We start from the raw sequence: 17,367 nt of genomic DNA, 5'->3' as shown, positions 1-17,367 counted from the left end.
ACAGAGTATATGAGGCAGAGGGGGCATTTCAGAGATGCCGACATTGGTGGTGTGTGTGTTTTGAAACTGCTACTGGCCAATCTACTGCAAACACTCATAAATCGGACAAAAAATAACTATAGTATAAGAAAAATAATTCCATACAAAACAACACATTTAGCCCAAGTGATAGGTAAAGTTTCAATTGCACTACAATTTGTTTAGAATACAAGTTATGTTTTTTTACAGATTGTGGCTGTTGGGAGGGATTTTCAGAAACAGCCCCGGTGGAGTGTTCTGAGGGGGCCAACCTTGGTTTTACCAAACTCTCTCAAGGTAGCATCAGCTTAGCAGTAAGGCAGATTTAGAAGATCAAGGGCTGGTGCGCAAGTACACTTAACAATTAAGTGACAGTCGAGTACAAATAGCGCTTCAGATAGTAGTATCCAATTATACTATGTATTAGGCTTCAACACACATGAAGGTACAATGTTAAGAATACTAGGCACCACAAATCACACTTATAAATCATGTATATGACAAATATTACTTCCCTCAATCATCTTTAAGTCGCTTGCATCCGTTTAGGATCACATGCTATGCATAGGCCTACATCCAGTGGTTGGTGCAGAGTATTACATCTTGTGTTTCGAATTTGAAAACTGAGTCGAAAGGTGCGTCTGTAACATTATCCCCAACCTGTGGTATGTGAAGCAGTATAGTATGTTTTTCTTTAAATGTGCCCAGTGCTCACTTGTGGGGAGGTTGGGAGGGTGCATAAGATTCTGAGGCAAGCCACAGAAAGACTATTACGAGCTTGTTACGACTGCTTACTGCACCTTTCCTTCCATTTCTATGGACCCCCAAACATTTTGCTTTTATTTTTGTATCTGACCTGTTTTTACACTGCAGTACACTGGCTTTCGCTCATCTGTTATGGGTAAACAGACATATCCCTCAGGCTGTCAGTATTGGGAAACATTATTTCCCTTAGTCTAGTTACTTTTTTTGACTACTTTAAGTAATTTATCATTTCTGGTAATTTATCATTGTACAATGCATCTTACAATGCACTACAATGGGGTACACTTTATGTTTTGCCCTAGACTAACACTCAGAGGATTTTTGGTTACTCTAGGTATGCTAAATGGACAAGCAAGTGGCAGCAGTGACTTTTTGCCATTTTTTTGCCATAATTTATCATTTCTGGTAATTTATCATTGTACAATGCATCTTACAATGCACTACAATGGGGTACACTTTATGTTTTGCCCTAGACTAACACTCAGAGGATTTTTGGTTACTCTAGGTATGCTAAATGGACAAGCAAGTGGCAGCAGTGACTTTTTGCCATTTTTTGGGGCCTTTCGTTATAGCCTTACTGCGTTTGGCTACTAACAGTGGCTAGTTGTCAAACATGGCCATGCCATGGGATTTTTCGCGTGTCCTTTGGTCATTTGGTCTTTTAGCCTTCTCCCTGGCCTGCGAGGCCAGGAAAATCCTTATATGGACTTCCAGTGCCCAGAAAGCAGAGGCGTTTGGCAGGCTACTGGAGGGCTATGTGTGTTTGTTGCCAGGAAGTGGGCTGGGACTGTCTGGTCCCAATCTGCAAACTGGTGACAGTTTGAGTGATATGCATGAATTTTACAGTCAGAGGTCCTGATTGGACAACTGCTGGGGTGTATGTCTGTGTGGGGCAAATCTGTCATTGGCTAGTGGGAGCTGCTGCTCTTACCAGGTTTTTAGGATAAGAAGAGAACCCCCCCTGCATCCACTCTGGAGAGATCCTGGAAGAAACTGAAGGAGCCAAAACTCATGTCCAGCTACAAGACTTGCGAGGAGACTGTGGACCCGGCGGAAGGCGGCTTGGCGACCAGCTTCTGCTGCTGCGCTGGTAGAGCCCTGTCCTTCGGAAGATCTTCAGCAGTCCTGCAAAGGAACTGCGACCCTCGGAGTGGAGAGAACATCCATTCTTAACGTCAGCTTGGAGTCCTACGAAGAAGAGCCTTCGGACGTGCCCCCGGACTACCCTGTGGCCGACGAACTACTGTGCTACAGACGTCGCCATTCCGAGTTGAGCGCTGGAACTTAGGGGACCTTCAGCTTGTGCAACAAGACTTACCTCTGGTCCTAGCATTAAGGGGACCCGGGATACGAGGGAAAGTCTAAACACGGCAAGCAAATCCCTTTGTGGCGCTGTGCATTGGTGGCCGTCATCCACCAATGCACAGGTGGATGACGGCCACCAATCAGCTTAACAGCGCCCATTCCTGTCCTGAGAGGGGCCCTGCATCGAGTTATTTTGCATTTCGTCACTGGAAGACCTTGCACCAGCAATAGTCCACAACCCAAGAACTGCTCGAACCTGCAACCCCTGGGAATCCAGGGCTGAGGCCAACAGCAGGAAAAACTACCTCGGACCTTATTCAACCGACCTGCCAAATCTCATGAAGAATCTGAGTACAGGGGGTGAGTTACAGCGATACTTACCTGCTGTCGTAACTTCCTTTTAAAAGTTTGGGTAATTTATAGAAACATTTGCCTTACTTTGGCTTTGCCATTGCTTGTTCACACCAGCACTCCGAAAGGTGGAAACACGTTTGTTAGGTAGCTTAACGCGTCCACTAACACTTAGAACTGTTCACTGGACCGCAGAGGCCCTGCCTTCATTTTTTCCAGCTTCACAAAACTAAACTATATGGAACTTTGATGAACCTTTGGGCACAGGGCCACATACATGTTAGTGATAGCCTTCTGAAGTTAGGATTGAATCTCTGTGGACTAGTAGTGCTAATACTAATCTGTACCTTCCTTTCCAGGTATTTGATATGTATTTTCCCCTACTCCAGTAATTGTATATATGTATCGAATTTTTAGTATGGAGTGATATTATCTGTTAGTAGTCATTTTTCACTGTTATTTGGCCATAAGTAAAGGAGAATTTTTATACCAGTTTGTCGAAGTGTGTTCCTTGACTACTTCACTCTGTGTGCTCATTGTGGACCCATTACAAGCTCACCACCTCTTGAGACTTAGCCTAGACCACTCACCTTGTTACCTTGAACTGGTTTGGCTACAGCTCCCAGAGTTGTCCCTGTCACAATATAACTTGGCCTTCTATATATCTGTCAACCAGGCCCAGAGTATAGAAGAATCAGTCCTAACATGGCTAAGTAATGTTGTCTTGCAGGGCTTGCAAATCTGCTTAGATTCACAGGTTATGTATATATTAGCAAGCAGTACCTGAAGGAGGTGGTGGGAGAGCAGAGGGAACACTTGTAAATGGATGCCTTAAGACTGCTTGAACCACCTGTGAACCTGTTCATGCTTGAGCATCTACACACAGAGCTCCAGGTTGCTGCTTTACAGATTGTCTTTAATGGAACGTGTTGCTCCTGTACTACAGTTGCAATAGTTGCTTTGCCATAGCGACTGGAACTCCGTCCCCCTCTTTTGCCATTGAAGCAAAGAATTGATCTGTTTTTCTGAACTCCTCGTGCATGGAGTGCTTTTTCTCCTTTGAAAGAAAGCTGGAAGTTCTATGGACAAGTTGGCATGAAAATCTGGGATGTGTCCTTAACACCACTTTTTGTGTATCGTCACAAATGGTTCCGACGCATATAGCGCCTTTAATTAACCTATGCTTTTATGGAAGTGATTTCCATTAAGAGTGCTGTTTTGCAAGTAAGGCCCTTGCAAGTAAGGCTCTTAAAAGTGAAGCCTTATGCGTAGATTCAAATGGTGGACCCATAAGCTTGCTTAACACAATGCTCAGATCGCACCCTGAAGGCAGGTGTGGTACTGGTGTGTAAATACATTTAACTTCTTACATAAATGTTTTGATTACTGGGACACCTTGTGTTGAGATGAAAAAGTTACTTACCAACTGGTAACATTCTTTCGATTGGATGTTCCTCCAATGTATTCCACATCTTTGACATGTAATGTCCACAGCTGTGTAGTTTGGAAACTTTTTCGGCAGAGTGCTTCCTGCGTCGGGTCGATGTCCCTCGAAGGCCTCCCTCGAGGGCGACGTTACGGGATGTTATAAATAGGACGCACAGCGCCCGTAGCCTCAGTTTGTGTTTTTTCCTCCATAACGTGTGGCACCTAGCCAATGCCTGCTTGACTGCACATAGCCTGGCGGAAACCTAAGCTGCAATCGCATAGGAAATTGTCCAGAGGGGCAGGCTGGGAGAGCGATATGGAATACGTTGGAGGAACATCCAATCGAAAGAACGTTACCAGTTGGTAAGTAACTTTTCTTCAAATGGATTGTGTCCTCCAACGTATTCCACATCTTTGATAGACTCTCAAAGCTGTACCAGAAATGGAGGAGGGAAAGAATTTAGAATACCCAATCAGATGGCAGAATAAAGAACCGCCTTACCAAAGGCCATATCTTGACCATGTAGTGTATCAAGACAGTAATGTTTAACAAAGGTGAGGATAGAAAACCATGTGGCTGCATCACAAATATTCTGAATAGGAACTCCCCTCTGCAGGGCTCTGGAAGTAGCCACGCCCCTAGTGGAATGAGTTTGCAACCCTTCAGGAGGGTACTTGCCCGCCAAACATTCAGTAATGGTGAGGATAATCCACCTGGACACAGTCTGTTTTCTAACAGCCTGGCCCAATCGGTGACCAGCATACGCCACTCAGAGTTGATCTTCCACTCTAACCCTGGACATCCTGGAAATATAAAAGCTCAGAGCTCTCCTAGGATCCAACTTATGGAGTCGCTCCTCTTCCTTATCAGGATGAGGAGGAGGATAGAAAGCAGGAAGTACCACTTTCTGGCTCAGATGAAATTCAGACACTACCTTAGGGAGAAGATCGACGTACCCTCAGTACAACCCTACCCTTGTGGAACACAGTAAAGGGCGGCTCAGATGAAAGTGCCTGCAATTTACTCACTCTGCGAGTGGAAGTAACCGCAACCAAGAACACCGTCTTGAAAGACAATCTCAAAGGACAAGAGTGCAAAGGTTCAAATGGAGCACCCATCAGGAATTTTAACACAAAATTCAGATCCCAAACCGGCACCTGGAACGGGGACGGCGGGAACACGTTAGTGAGCCCTTTAAGAAATTGGGAAATCAAAGGAATCTTAAAATAAGAACATTCTTCATACGAGTGCTTGAAGATAGACAGCGCCGCCAGGTAACCTTTAATGGTACCCACTTGAAGGCCCCTGTGGGCCAAAGAAAGCAAGAAAGACAAAAGCATGGGAATGGAACACTGAAAAAGATCAACATTTAGCCCTCTGCACCAGTCGCAAAACTTACTCCAACAACAACAGTACAGGGATATTGTTGCTGGCCGCCCAGCCAAGACCAACACCTCCATCACGTCATCCGGGAGGTCCCAATCCTTGTACCTCAACCTTTCAGATACCAAGTGTGAAGGTTGAGAGTCCTGACCTCTGGATTGAGAACCTGACCCTCAGGGGGTGGAGGGGAGGGGAAGAGAGAGAGTGAGAGTCCTCTCAGTAGGGAAGACGGCACGGAGGACAGATGTTATGGACATTTCTAGAAGGTCCGGGTACCACGCTCTCCTGGCCCAATCCGGAGCAATGAGGATCATGCGGGATCTGAACCTCCGTAACCTCCCTAACACTTGAGGAATGACGGCGACTAGAGGAAACGCGTACAGCAGTGGGAATGACCAATCAACTACGAATGAGTCGCCTAAGGCTCCTCTCAGAGGAAATTCCCTTGAGCAGAACCTCTCGCACTTCCGGTTGGCACTGGTGGCAAAGAGATCCACTTGTGGGGTTCCCCAAAGGGTGAAGATCTCCAGAAGGACTTCCTGAGCCAACTCCCACTCGTGAGAGTTCGTGCTCTGCCTGCTCAGAGAATCCACCGCTGCATTGTTCTCTTCGGCCAGATGAACTGCCGAGAGTGAAATTCCCTGCTGAAATGCCCAGAAGCAGAGGTGCATTGCCTCTCTCCAGAATGGGAGTGACCCTACTCCCCCCTCCCCTTTTTTGATGAGGTAATGCATGGCCACTGTGTTGTCCGTCACGATCAGGACATTCTTCACCCGTACAGACGGCAGAAAAGCCTTCAGGGCCAGCCTGATGGCCCTCAGCTGTAACAGGTCGATGTGGAGTTTGGACCACGGCGGAGACCAATGACCACTGACGGTCAAGTTTTCAGCATGAGCGCCCCATCCTGTGAGGGAAGTGTCCGTCACTACAGTCACCTCCAGCGACAGTTGCCAAAACTGCTCCTCTTTCATCAGGGTCCCCTCGTTGGCCCACCACAGAAGATCCTGGGAGACCGATAGTGGAATCTGAACGGGATCCGACAGCTTGCCCGAGAACTGTGACCACTGTATCTTGAGGACCCATTGCAGGGATCTCATCCTCAGCCTGGCCTCTGGCACCAGAAAAATGCAGGATGCCATGAGGCCGAATAACCTTAAGAATTCGAAAGCTGGGAGACTGAGCATGTTGAAACTTGTCCACTATCTACACAATGTGATGAGCCCTCACCTTGGGAGGTGAGCACTTCCCCAAGGACATGCCTAACACAGCCCGATGTACTGGATCTGTTGGGAGGGTTTCAGATGCGACTTCTTGAAATTGAGGAAGAAGCGGCAGGTGAGAACGAGGTGAGCCAATGATCCTGTTGTGCTGTTGCCAGTTTGCGTGGTGGGGACTCCTGCACTACAATTTGAAGGTCGGCGGCAGCAATGGGTAAACTTCAATTCAGTGGCTCTTCGCGGTTTCAGATCCAAATAGCACCAGCGCGGTCTCTCGGATACCACTCTACACTTTCCTTGCATCTGGGGTCCAGCACTCTGTTAATGTCATGATGCCTACCTCCAAGGAGCCAGGTCCGACCCAACAACCCCAAAGGCAGGCATCATTTCCCCCAGGAGAGAGCTAGCGGGCCCAAGCTCATAAAGCTATACATGTGTTCAAGTGTTTTAATGTGCACTTACCTGATGCAGACCATGCTGCCACATCCAGGCCCTCTTGAGTCCTGAATGGAACTACTTTACCTGTGGGACTACTTTCCACCCGGGTGTGGTCGGGTAAGGATACATACCTGATCGGTGGAAGGATACACACTGGGAACTTCTCCCAAAGCTATTTAAACCACACCCGATCAGCAACTCACGCTTTGCGTTGTTCTGCTCCTCGCAGCTGGACGCTCACCGTGTCAGCTCCTGCATCTGGACTTCAGCCACGCCTGTCAGCATCCTGGGTCACCTGCAAAGGGAGACAAGAGACCTTACCAGCTAAATCTGCACCACGGAGACATCACCGACGATCCTGAAAGGGAAGACATTATTTTTTAAAAGCATTTCGTTACGATCGCTGCAGCGCTGCATTTCACTCACCTTTCCTGGGTTCCTCCATCTTCAGCAGCGATCATCCGGATACACAGCCCCTTCCCAGAGCCTAGAGAAAAAGACAAGAAATAAAAGGTGAGAGAAGGAAGGGAATAAGACTTACCTGTTGGGTCATTCCCATTTCATTTCGGGTCTTGCCGCTTCCAGGCATTTTCCGGACCCCGGCCCCTATGGGGAAAAAAGACAAAGACATTGAATGAGCGTATACAAAGACAGTTCCCCCAGCGCTCATCCAGAACTAACCTGCCATTTACTGGAACTGGAATAGCACGTTTCACTTCGGGTCGGAGCCATATCTCCGGCATTCCGAACCCCGGCCCCTAAGGGGAAAAAAGACATAAGCATTAGCGCTTGCTGCAAAAAGACAATTAACATTATTATTAAGCTTGGACTTTTGAACTTGCAAGAGAACTTTTACAGAGCCTTACCTGAATAGTCAAGCTTACCTGAACTCCCACCAATCCTCAATCCAGTGAAGTAACTGGGTTTCAACGCGCCCCTGCATCAGAAGCAGGATGGAGAGCTCATCCTTCCTGACCCTAAGGTGAGACTTCACGGGGAATCGTGGAAGGGTATCATGGAGGGTTGGAAGAGAGTGGGAGGCTTGAGCATAACTCAGTCAGTAGGTAATGCTCCCTTTTCACGCACAGGGGAATATTCCTGCGAGCCGGAGAAGCCAGAGTAGAGGGCCCTTCCTGTCCATCTTCAGAGTCCTGCGCTTCACCATTGAAGAAGCATCAGCACTCGAAGCCAGACCTGCGCCTCCGTGGGAATCAGGTGAGCGTTACAGTTAAGGTGGCTCAGGCTTGGTCCGTCCTGCTTCAAGGGAGTCCAGAGGATCTTCCTGAGGTTCGGGTCTGAACTTAAAAGCGATGCACTCGATCTGGTGTTCCTCTTCCTGGTACTTCGGTTCTAGCAGCAGCAATGGAAGTACAGCCAGCTCAGAGAGGGTGTCCAGACGAGTTCACTTTGGGTTGATTGGTCCCACCAACCCAAGGGCAGAGGTCGTCCTTGCAGGGCTTCTCTAGTCTAGAGCTTCAGCACTGCAGCAGGGCTTCACCTAGCAAACCAACGGTCCAGGAGTTGCAGCAGGCGTCTCTTCCAAGTTCTTCTTCGGATTTCTTCGTCCAGTTGTCGACTCTGCCTTCTAAGCCAAAAGCCTCGCCTTTTATGCAGGTTTCTCCCATTAGCTGTCAATCACACAGCAGGGTGTATGTCCTCCAAGGACAGCCAGCTGGCCAATCACCTTTGGGTGCATTCCTGTAACCAAGGGGATTAAGCATCTCCCTCACTTCCTGCCCCTGCCAGACACGCTGAAGCCAGAGGCGGGTTTCACTAGTGTATCCCACCAAAGACAAAATGAACAAAGGGACCAAACCTGGTTTGGCGCACAGAGTAAATCTCCTGAAGGACCTTTCCAACAATAAATGGCGAAAAAAGAAGACTGGGCCATTTTGACAAAATGGGCACCCATGGGTGCCTTACTGCAGCTACAGTTGCAGCCTGTGCAAAAACACACACTCGTAGGAAAACTTAAACCACTGCCACCAACAATTAATTGCAGAAAGGGTAACAAAGAGTTTACATGAGAAACTAGAGGAACGGGATACCAAGTAACACCCCCAGCACCCTGTTGTAAGATAGTGAGGGCTGGGTCTAGAAAGTTACAAACTGTAAGTAAAGTCAATTTCACTTCACTGCTTTTGGAAACAGTAGTTTTACCAAGAGAATGTATTTAAACCTTTGGGACATCAAGAGACTTCCCTGTGCCACTGCACTGAGGGGTGATGTGGGTCACAATGTAAAGATGATGCCTATGGAGTTTGTCAGACTCCAAAGTCAAAAGAAACAGAGTCCAAATCACATGAAAATACATGAGAGTGGGAAAAAGGTCTCACTCTCTCCAGGTAAGAAATGAAAAGTCGTAAAGTCCAGCAAAAAGAGTTGGGGATCTCTAAGGTAGAAGGCAATTAGCACATTTCTGAGATTTCTCCCTAACACTTAATATGAAAAAATATAGTAACCTTTGCATGGTTGCATCCAGCCCGATGGCGAAAAAATAAATAATCTGAGGACGTAGTTTAGGGGTAGTGTTACAGAAACACCCGTCAATGCCCTTTTCAAATTTTGAAAACAGTACAAGATGTAATACCCGCACCAACCACTGAATGCCGGTCTATTAATAGCATGTGCATCTAAGCAGATTCATGGAAGGGGTTAAACAGTTTTATCGCCCAATTTCACGCCACATTCCCCCCTCACGGTGGGATCTGAATATTGTCCTGACTGAGCTCATTGGTCCTCCATCTCAACCGATGCATAAAGCAAGCCTTAAAGAGTTTACCTACAAGACAGCTTTTCTTATAGCAATCACTTCTATAAGAAGGGTTAGTGAGCTGCAAGCACCATCATCATATGTTACCATACACAAGGACAAAGTAGTCTTAAGGGCACATTACTGCTTCTCACCTAAATTAATGTAAAAATGTAATGTCAGTCAATCGAACTTCCAGCTTTCTTTCATAAGCCACAGAATTATGGCGAAAGCCCTCCATACACTAGATGTCAGAAGGGCAGTAATGTACTATCTAGACAAAACTATTAAGAAAGACGGCTGGCTGCAGGTAGAGAAGGGTACTCAGTCTCTAAAGCGTCCATTTCAAAATGCATTGTAACCCGCATCCAACAATTCTACACGTTAGCCAACAAAACACTATGGTTTACTCCCAGAGCACACTCAACCCGGGGGGCCAGTGCAAACTTAGCATTCATCGCAAACGTGCTCCTACAGACAATTTGTAAAGCAGCAACATGGAGCCCCGTTCACACTTTGACAGAACACTACTCTGTATATATTGCGAGGGGTCAGAAAGGACACAAAGTTGTCATGTTTTTGGTTAAAGACATTTCTTAAATGAAATGGGTTAGGGAAATGCCTCTGTGACCCTGCACTAAGAGGAATTTCCCAAGCAGAAAGTAAAGAACGGTCTGTGCCAGGATGTCAGAAATCAAAAGCTGTCCTTGTGTCCAAAAGTTCCAACACTATAAACAAAATAAAGTGAAAAGGAAAATGTCTTCAACCTGATGCTTGACAAAAACGGTTTGTAAACAAAGAACGCACAACTCCAACAAAAATGTTCTCCATGATGGGAAGACCTTAGCTCCAGAGGGGTCCCTTCCCGTGGATTCTGTAATGGTTTAACAATGTCTCTTGGTCTGTTACTCTTGGTTCACAACTATCTCAAAAGCCGATTAATTTATTATATTTTTATTTATTTATTTATAGAGCATCAAAGCCCATAGGCTCTACATATACAAGTAAGGAGAGAGAGATAGAACAACATACATTTTACTTAAATGGGCACAGGCGTGTCTGGTCAGAGAAGCAATTGATGCGGACTCATTCAAAAAGGCGTGTTTTGAGGCATTTCCTAAAAATCTGCTGTCTCGTTGCCTGACTCAGTTTTATCGGCAAGGAGTTCCAAGCTTGAGCTGAGAGTGTATATAAGGCTCTGCCCAGTCCTCTACATCTTTTTATGCTTGGTACTAACAACCTGTTGTCAGGACTTGATCTTAGTTGCCTAGTGGGAACGTAAGATTTCATTTTACCCTTTAGGTATACCGGTGCCTTAGCATGCATGCATCTATGGGTCATTAGTCCTTCAACACAACACAGTCTTATAGTGTCTTTGCTTATAGGTTTACACTTTGCTGGGAAAACTCCCCTGCCAGGATTCCTCTTGCACTTACAACCTCCTAGTAAACTCTACTGCCATGATTTGTCTTGCATTCACAACTGCCTGGTATGCCAGGACTTTCAATCTTCAACTGCCTGGTATTTGCTTACCAGGACTTTTTCAACTGCCTGGAATTGGCTTGCCAGGGCTTTCAACGTGTGTTACAGTTTCTATTTATAAGCAAGTAGCAGATACCATTCTTTTCTTGGTATATCTACTTGTTTAAGCTTTCCCCACTTTTGACACTCCATTCTCATTGGTGTTCAAAACTCTCATTGGCACGGTCGCCAAAATGCCCCGGGGTCCCCACTCAGCTCTGGTTGACTCACCGGTTTGCTGTAGCGTTTTTGGACTTCCTCTGGTTTACATGGCATTTCTTTGTTGCTTCCTCCACAGTGCGGGTGGCTCCGACATCTCTCCAGCATCTTCTGCGGTTCCGCCCCTGCACTCTGGCTTCTCTTCAGCTCCCAGTAAGGACCAAAGCCTAGGGTTCCTCTAGCGGTTCCCAACGTCTCCACAGCAGGTCCCTCTGGCAGCACGTCTCTGTCCTACTCCAATGGCGAGCTTCTCTGCTCCGCCACACCGGCTCACGCCTCCAGCTTCCGCTCACTGACTTCAACTAAGAGGTCACGTCTTGCTCTGAGCTGCTTTCCAGTTCTATTACCATATTTAAAGGTCCCACTTTTTCTCCAACAACTAGCAAGCTCACTATGCTTATTCTGCATCAATTCCCTCATCTGCCTAGTCTCAGTACTTGGGGATGAGGTTCAATATTTGGTGGGTTTTTCTCAGCAACATTACATGGAAGATCAGTTCTACATGAAGGAAAACTAGAACTGGGTTTCTTTGCTGAAAACCTTAAGCTGTTTTTGTTAAGGGGGGCGGGGGGTCAGAACTAGAGAAGAGTCAGTGCGTTGGGGTGGCGGCCAGGAACGCTGGTGGTGGTCCGGTCAGAGATCACACACTGAGGATCGATCCAGACTGGGCACTCGAGGGGGTAGGAGGAGGCGAAGTTTCACGTGTTAAAAGTTTGGGGGAAGTTATCTTCAAATGTCTCAAGCGTTGGGGGTTGGGTTTAAGGGGGTACACAATGTTGACGAGGGGGTACATGGCACTGCTGATAAGGAATAAAAAGGGGAACCGTCAGATGAAATGTGTAAATAAGCAACGAAACAGAGATGGCAATTGACATAACAAATGGTTTCCTGAATGTGAGGGGGGCTAATTAATGGACGAAGAGATCCCTCCTGCTGAACGAATTCTAAAGGTCACAGTTGGATGTTCTGTTGATCCAGGAAACGCACTGGGTACTATGGGAGGAACAGTCTTTGAAGGCGAACATACTGGGAAGCGTCTACAGAGCTTCGGCCAAAACAAAACAAAAGGGGTGTGACAATTATACTCTCTTAACGGTTTTAACTTCGAAGTGGTGGCACAGATGGTACATTTTAGGGAGGGGGATGTGTGTTCATAAAGGGAAATATTGCAGGGGCCCCGCTGATGCTGGGGTCGGTATACTGCCCAAACATGGGACAACTGGAGTTCTGGGAGATGCTCAGGGCTCAGCTGAAGACCTTTGCAGAGAGACCTATAGTGGTGGGTGGTGATTTCAACATGGTTCTAGACCCTTCCAAAGACAGTCTTAGAGTGGAGGTGGCAGGGGGACCAGGGTTAATGAAAAGGTCTCTGAGGGATTCCAGAAAGTGAATGAGGAGCTTGGGATATCGTCGGACTCCATGATGGAATCAGAGGGAGGTCAGGGGGTAGGGGGGGGGGGGGGAGGACGCGCAGACCTTTTATTTATTACACTCAGATCCATAACTCCTACTCAAGAATTAATATGATTCTGATTGATGACGCACATAAGGAACAGACCTCGAGTTTCCAGGTGGAACCGGTTCCATGGTCTGACCATGATCTAGTGAAAGTGGTGGTGAGAAACAGGGCAGCGGGGAGGTGGTCGAGGGGTATATGGATGTGCAACAACACCCTCCCGAAGGACAAAGAACCAGCAAAGGCCTACTGGAGGTCAAACATTTTGAACACAATGACAACGGGAGGTTGGGATCCAAATGCTTTGGGAGGGGTTCAAAGACCCCATACATGGGGGTATTGATTAAACTGGGCTCTCGTAAGAAGAGAGAGGGGGCGGCAAGAAGGTGAGTTAAGGGAGAAAATAGCAGGTATCTGCTCAGGCTCTCGGGGAGGATCCCCCTCCCCCAACATCCCAGGGAAAACAGAACACTCAGGAGATGCAAAGCCCAGCTGAAAACACCACCAGTCCAGAACACTGAAAGAAAATTACTATTTCTGAAACAAACTATGAGAAAGGTGATAAGGCCGACACAATCTTGGCCTGGAAACCACGTGAGGAACGGAAGAGAAAAATGGTGACCAGTATCAAGGCCACTGGGGGCCCTAGGGTGTATAATGCAGTGGGGATTAGGGAACAATTTAGATTCTTCTTTGACTGTTTGTATACCTCAGAATATATGGGGAATGGCTCGCATATAACAGGGTATTTGAGTCGCTTGCCCATCCCAGGTTTTCCGTGGGAGATGGCCGCTAACTTAGAAGATCCATTAAAGAAGGAAGAGGTGATGAGAATGATTAAAGGCATGAAAGGGGGCAAGGCCCCGGGGAGTAATGGCTTTTCGGTAAGGTTTTATAAACAATATAGGTCGCTCCTGGCCCCATACCTGGCAAAGTTGTTTAATACGGTCCTACGGGAGGAGCTATTCCAGAGTCAATGATGGAGTCAATCAACGTGGTGCTTCCAAAGGAGGGTAGAGACCCTGCGCTGTGCGCCTCATATGGGCCAATCTCCTTTTTAAATGTGGATGGGAAAGTGAAAATCCTGGCCAAATAACTGGGAAATAGAATTGAAGGGGTGAAGCGGACCCTAATCCATGGGGACCAAGTGGGATTTATAAGGGGTAGTGTTACGCTCACCTGATATCCCCGGGGGCGTCTGGAAGGCTCTGAGATCTGGAACCCTGGATGCATAGTTGCCCAGTGCTGAATAATCAATCTTAGTTATTTGTAGGGTGAGCTATCCGTCCTGTGTTTCTTGTGCAGGGGTGCTTGACGTTTGTTGGCTTGGCGAGCTGCCCGAGTTGCTTCACTGGTGCAGTACGCCTTCCTTGGACCCAGGCCTGCTGTGACCCCGAATCTGCTGGTAGGCAGGTAGGTTTGTTAATTGTAAGTCTTTGTTCTGTTTATGGTGGGAATTCGTTAATGTCTATCTCCTCCTTTTCGGGTGCGAAGGTCTTGATGCTGGCGTGCCGGATGAGGCACGTTTCTAGGTAAGAGAAAGCGCAAAGCGCAGCGCCTTTATTGTCTTTTGAAGCTAACCTGTGTTTTTTTCTTCTTCTCCTCACAGGTCGCTGTGGTGCTGCGAGTGGATGAGAGCGCAATGAAAAACAGGCCCCGGAATCCGTTAAGGTAGTACAGTGCTGTGCGGTTGTTTAATATTGAAAGCGAACCGGAATATGTCTCTTTTCCTTTGCAGATGTTGCTGTGGTGCTCCGGATGGAAGCGTGGCATAGCGCGATGGAATTCAGGTAAGACTGATGGAATTCGATGTTTTGGAAGCACGCGTTCTAATATTGTTTTTCTCTTTCTCATTATTGCAGGTCGCAATGTTCGAACAGCAGCTGTGGTAGCGGTTCGCCGGAAGTCCTTAAGCTAGTACTCACAGGTGAGTGATGTTTCTTCTTCTCTCGGTTTCCACAGATTGCAGCCCAGTTGAGATGCTGAGTGCTGGATGGTGTTTTCTCAGGTAACACAGAATAATCTTGTTCTTGCAGGATTACAGGAGAATGCTGAAGACCAGGAGCTGGACACGGTGAGCATAACGCTGCTGGTTGCAGAACAACACGAAGTATGTTCTGCAGTCAGGGTGTGGTTTATATAGCCCAGGTAAAGTAGTACCAGGGAAAGTAGTACCAGGCCTGCCACACCCGAAACACTAGACCGCTTGGCTTGGTTCTTAGAACTAGACTGTGTGGGTGCTTCCATGTTGGATTTTAAGGCACATATACATAAATGGGACCTAGTTTGAACAGCCCTTCCTTCCTTCCTACATACGAGCCTGGTGCCAAAGGCACCAGGACTGGCTCCAGGAGCCCTTTTGCAGTGGTTTTAAGGCCCTCAGGGTTCTGGTGGGAGCCTGCTTGTGGCACAACTTGTGCCACCTCACAGTGTTCATGACAGGTAGGCAGGGCACGTACAACATCAGGAAAACCGTAGACTTAATGCATGGTGCGGGAGAAGACAAGGGCGAGTCGGGCCTGGTTACAATCGACTCAGATAAAGCCTTTGACCAGGTATAATGGCGGTGCATGATGGAGGTTTTGAGGAAGATGAGATAGTATAGGGCCCCATCAGCTCGACTAACTTGGGGCACTCGCTAGGGCTGCCCTCTATCCCCAATGTTGTACGCTTTGGCTATGGAGCCATTGGCCATCTCCATCAGATCCAACCAGAAAATAAAAGGGATTACCTGTAGGGCAACGGAATTTAAACTTTCACTGTATAGGGATCTCCTCAGACTGTCAAAGATGTTCACGCAGACCTCTCCCATGTGTCCTAAAGCATGTGAACAGGCGGGGTCCTTTACACAAATGTGGTGGGGATGTCCAAAGGTGAAGTTGTTCTAGCCAGGGGTTTTGAGCTGAATCAAAGAAGTAACCGGGGAAAAGCTAGAGCAGGACCCTGCCCTCCAGTTGCTCCTGGGCCTCCCGACTGCAGCCAGGTCGGAGTTCAGATTGACTAGACTTCTAGAGGCAATGCTGAGAGCTGTATGGATTGCAAAAGTTCAGCGGTGGAAGGGGGTGCTCCTTCCGAGTAAAGTGGATTGTGAAAAAAAACTCAGGACACGATCATGGAGAAATTGACACCACAGTGAATGGCCGGCTTGGTGCCTATGAAGAGGAATGGGGCCTTTTGATGGCTAGATGGGAGGAGGAAGGGGGAAAAAAGACATAGTGGGGAGGGGGACATGAGAAGGGCAACGGGGATGGATTGAATGCTCGAATTCTTTGAAAGTCCGGAGTCGGGTTGGGACTGCAGTTTCATGTGTGCATTGGGTTGACACGAAGATGTAAAATTGTAAAGTGTTGTACTCCTGACAGTGAAATATAATAGATTGTGCATGTTACAGACAGTGCTATGAGACGTTGAACGTAGTATGGGGCAGGGGAGCCCAGAGTGGGGGGGATTTATACGATTGTGGTTACTGTGGAATGCTGCAAGTAGGGGTGTACCGAATAGTCAATTTACTATGCAGCCTAATAATCGAATAGTAGTTTTTGGCCAGAGCCGAATAGTCGTTTTGGCTTTTGTGTGGACATGGGAAAGGCACTTGCCAGGCACTGCCGCAGTGTTATTATTGAGCTATTGATGTTTGGAGGTGCAAAATGGTGCGAGTATCTAGGCATTTAAAAACGGTTGGCTTTGCCAAATCTTGTTTTAACAGGACTTCAGTGAAGGACATGCATAGTGCTGATAAATTGTCCCAATTAGAACTTTCATTCACACGCCAATTGTTCCAGGGTCATTGCAACAAACAAACCTTTCATTAAAGCTTTACAAGGGTAACTTGCCATTCCTTCCCTTTCAAAGATATTGCAATCTTCTATGGCCAACAAATATCTTTTCACATCTAGTCATGACTCTGTTAGGACAATGGCAAGGATTACAATTTGTTATTTCAGGAGCATGAATTGTTACCAACTTGTGCATCTAACTCCCGTGCCGTCTGAGTTATTGAACAGCTCAGAGAAAAACGCACCTAGTCACTTGGGACACGAAAGGGGTGTCTGCCCCCAGCTCCATAGTGGTTTAAAGTGGACTTGATGGTTCCAGTTTTGTGTGCTGGGACAAGGGATTCAATTAGCTCCTTTTGTAATTGGGTTACATTCTTAAGTGTTTGCATTTGTTTTACTTGGCTGAGAGTTTTATAACCATGGTATCCATTTAAAAACTGATGTGCTTATCTCTGCAAGTGGTCAAACAATTAGGAGACAGGCAAGTAGATTGCACATATTCAGGCCTTGCATATATGCACGGGGATGCAGCATTGTGCACATTTACTTTGCAGCCGTGTTAGAAGAGCGAGCCTGCATTCACTGAAGAAAGTTCAGTAACGTATTGAAATTCTACAATGCAGCAACACATGCTTAAGGGGCAACTTCTTTGTACCGTCTCACAAAGATGCCATTAATCATTACCTGCTCAGTGCCGTTCGGGCGGGGCTGGCATTATCCGTCAGCGGGCGCACCTG

The 17,367-nt window shown here is 47.0% G+C and overlaps 1 protein-coding gene across 4 annotated transcripts in view; it reads right to left on the bottom strand.

Annotated features, from left to right (window-relative positions):
* The window catches only part of MIB2 (MIB E3 ubiquitin protein ligase 2), a 725,636-nt gene that overhangs the window by 250,259 nt on the left and 458,010 nt on the right, over positions 1 to 17,367 (bottom strand). The window lies entirely within an intron of this gene.

Source organism: Ambystoma mexicanum, chromosome 8 (assembly GCF_040938575.1).
Source record: "Ambystoma mexicanum isolate Mex_15411 chromosome 8, UKY_AmexF1_1, whole genome shotgun sequence".
Lineage (NCBI taxonomy): Eukaryota > Metazoa > Chordata > Amphibia > Caudata > Ambystomatidae > Ambystoma > Ambystoma mexicanum.
The sequence above is the reverse complement of the archived record's forward strand: the minus strand, read 5'-3'. Positions and strand labels throughout refer to the sequence as shown.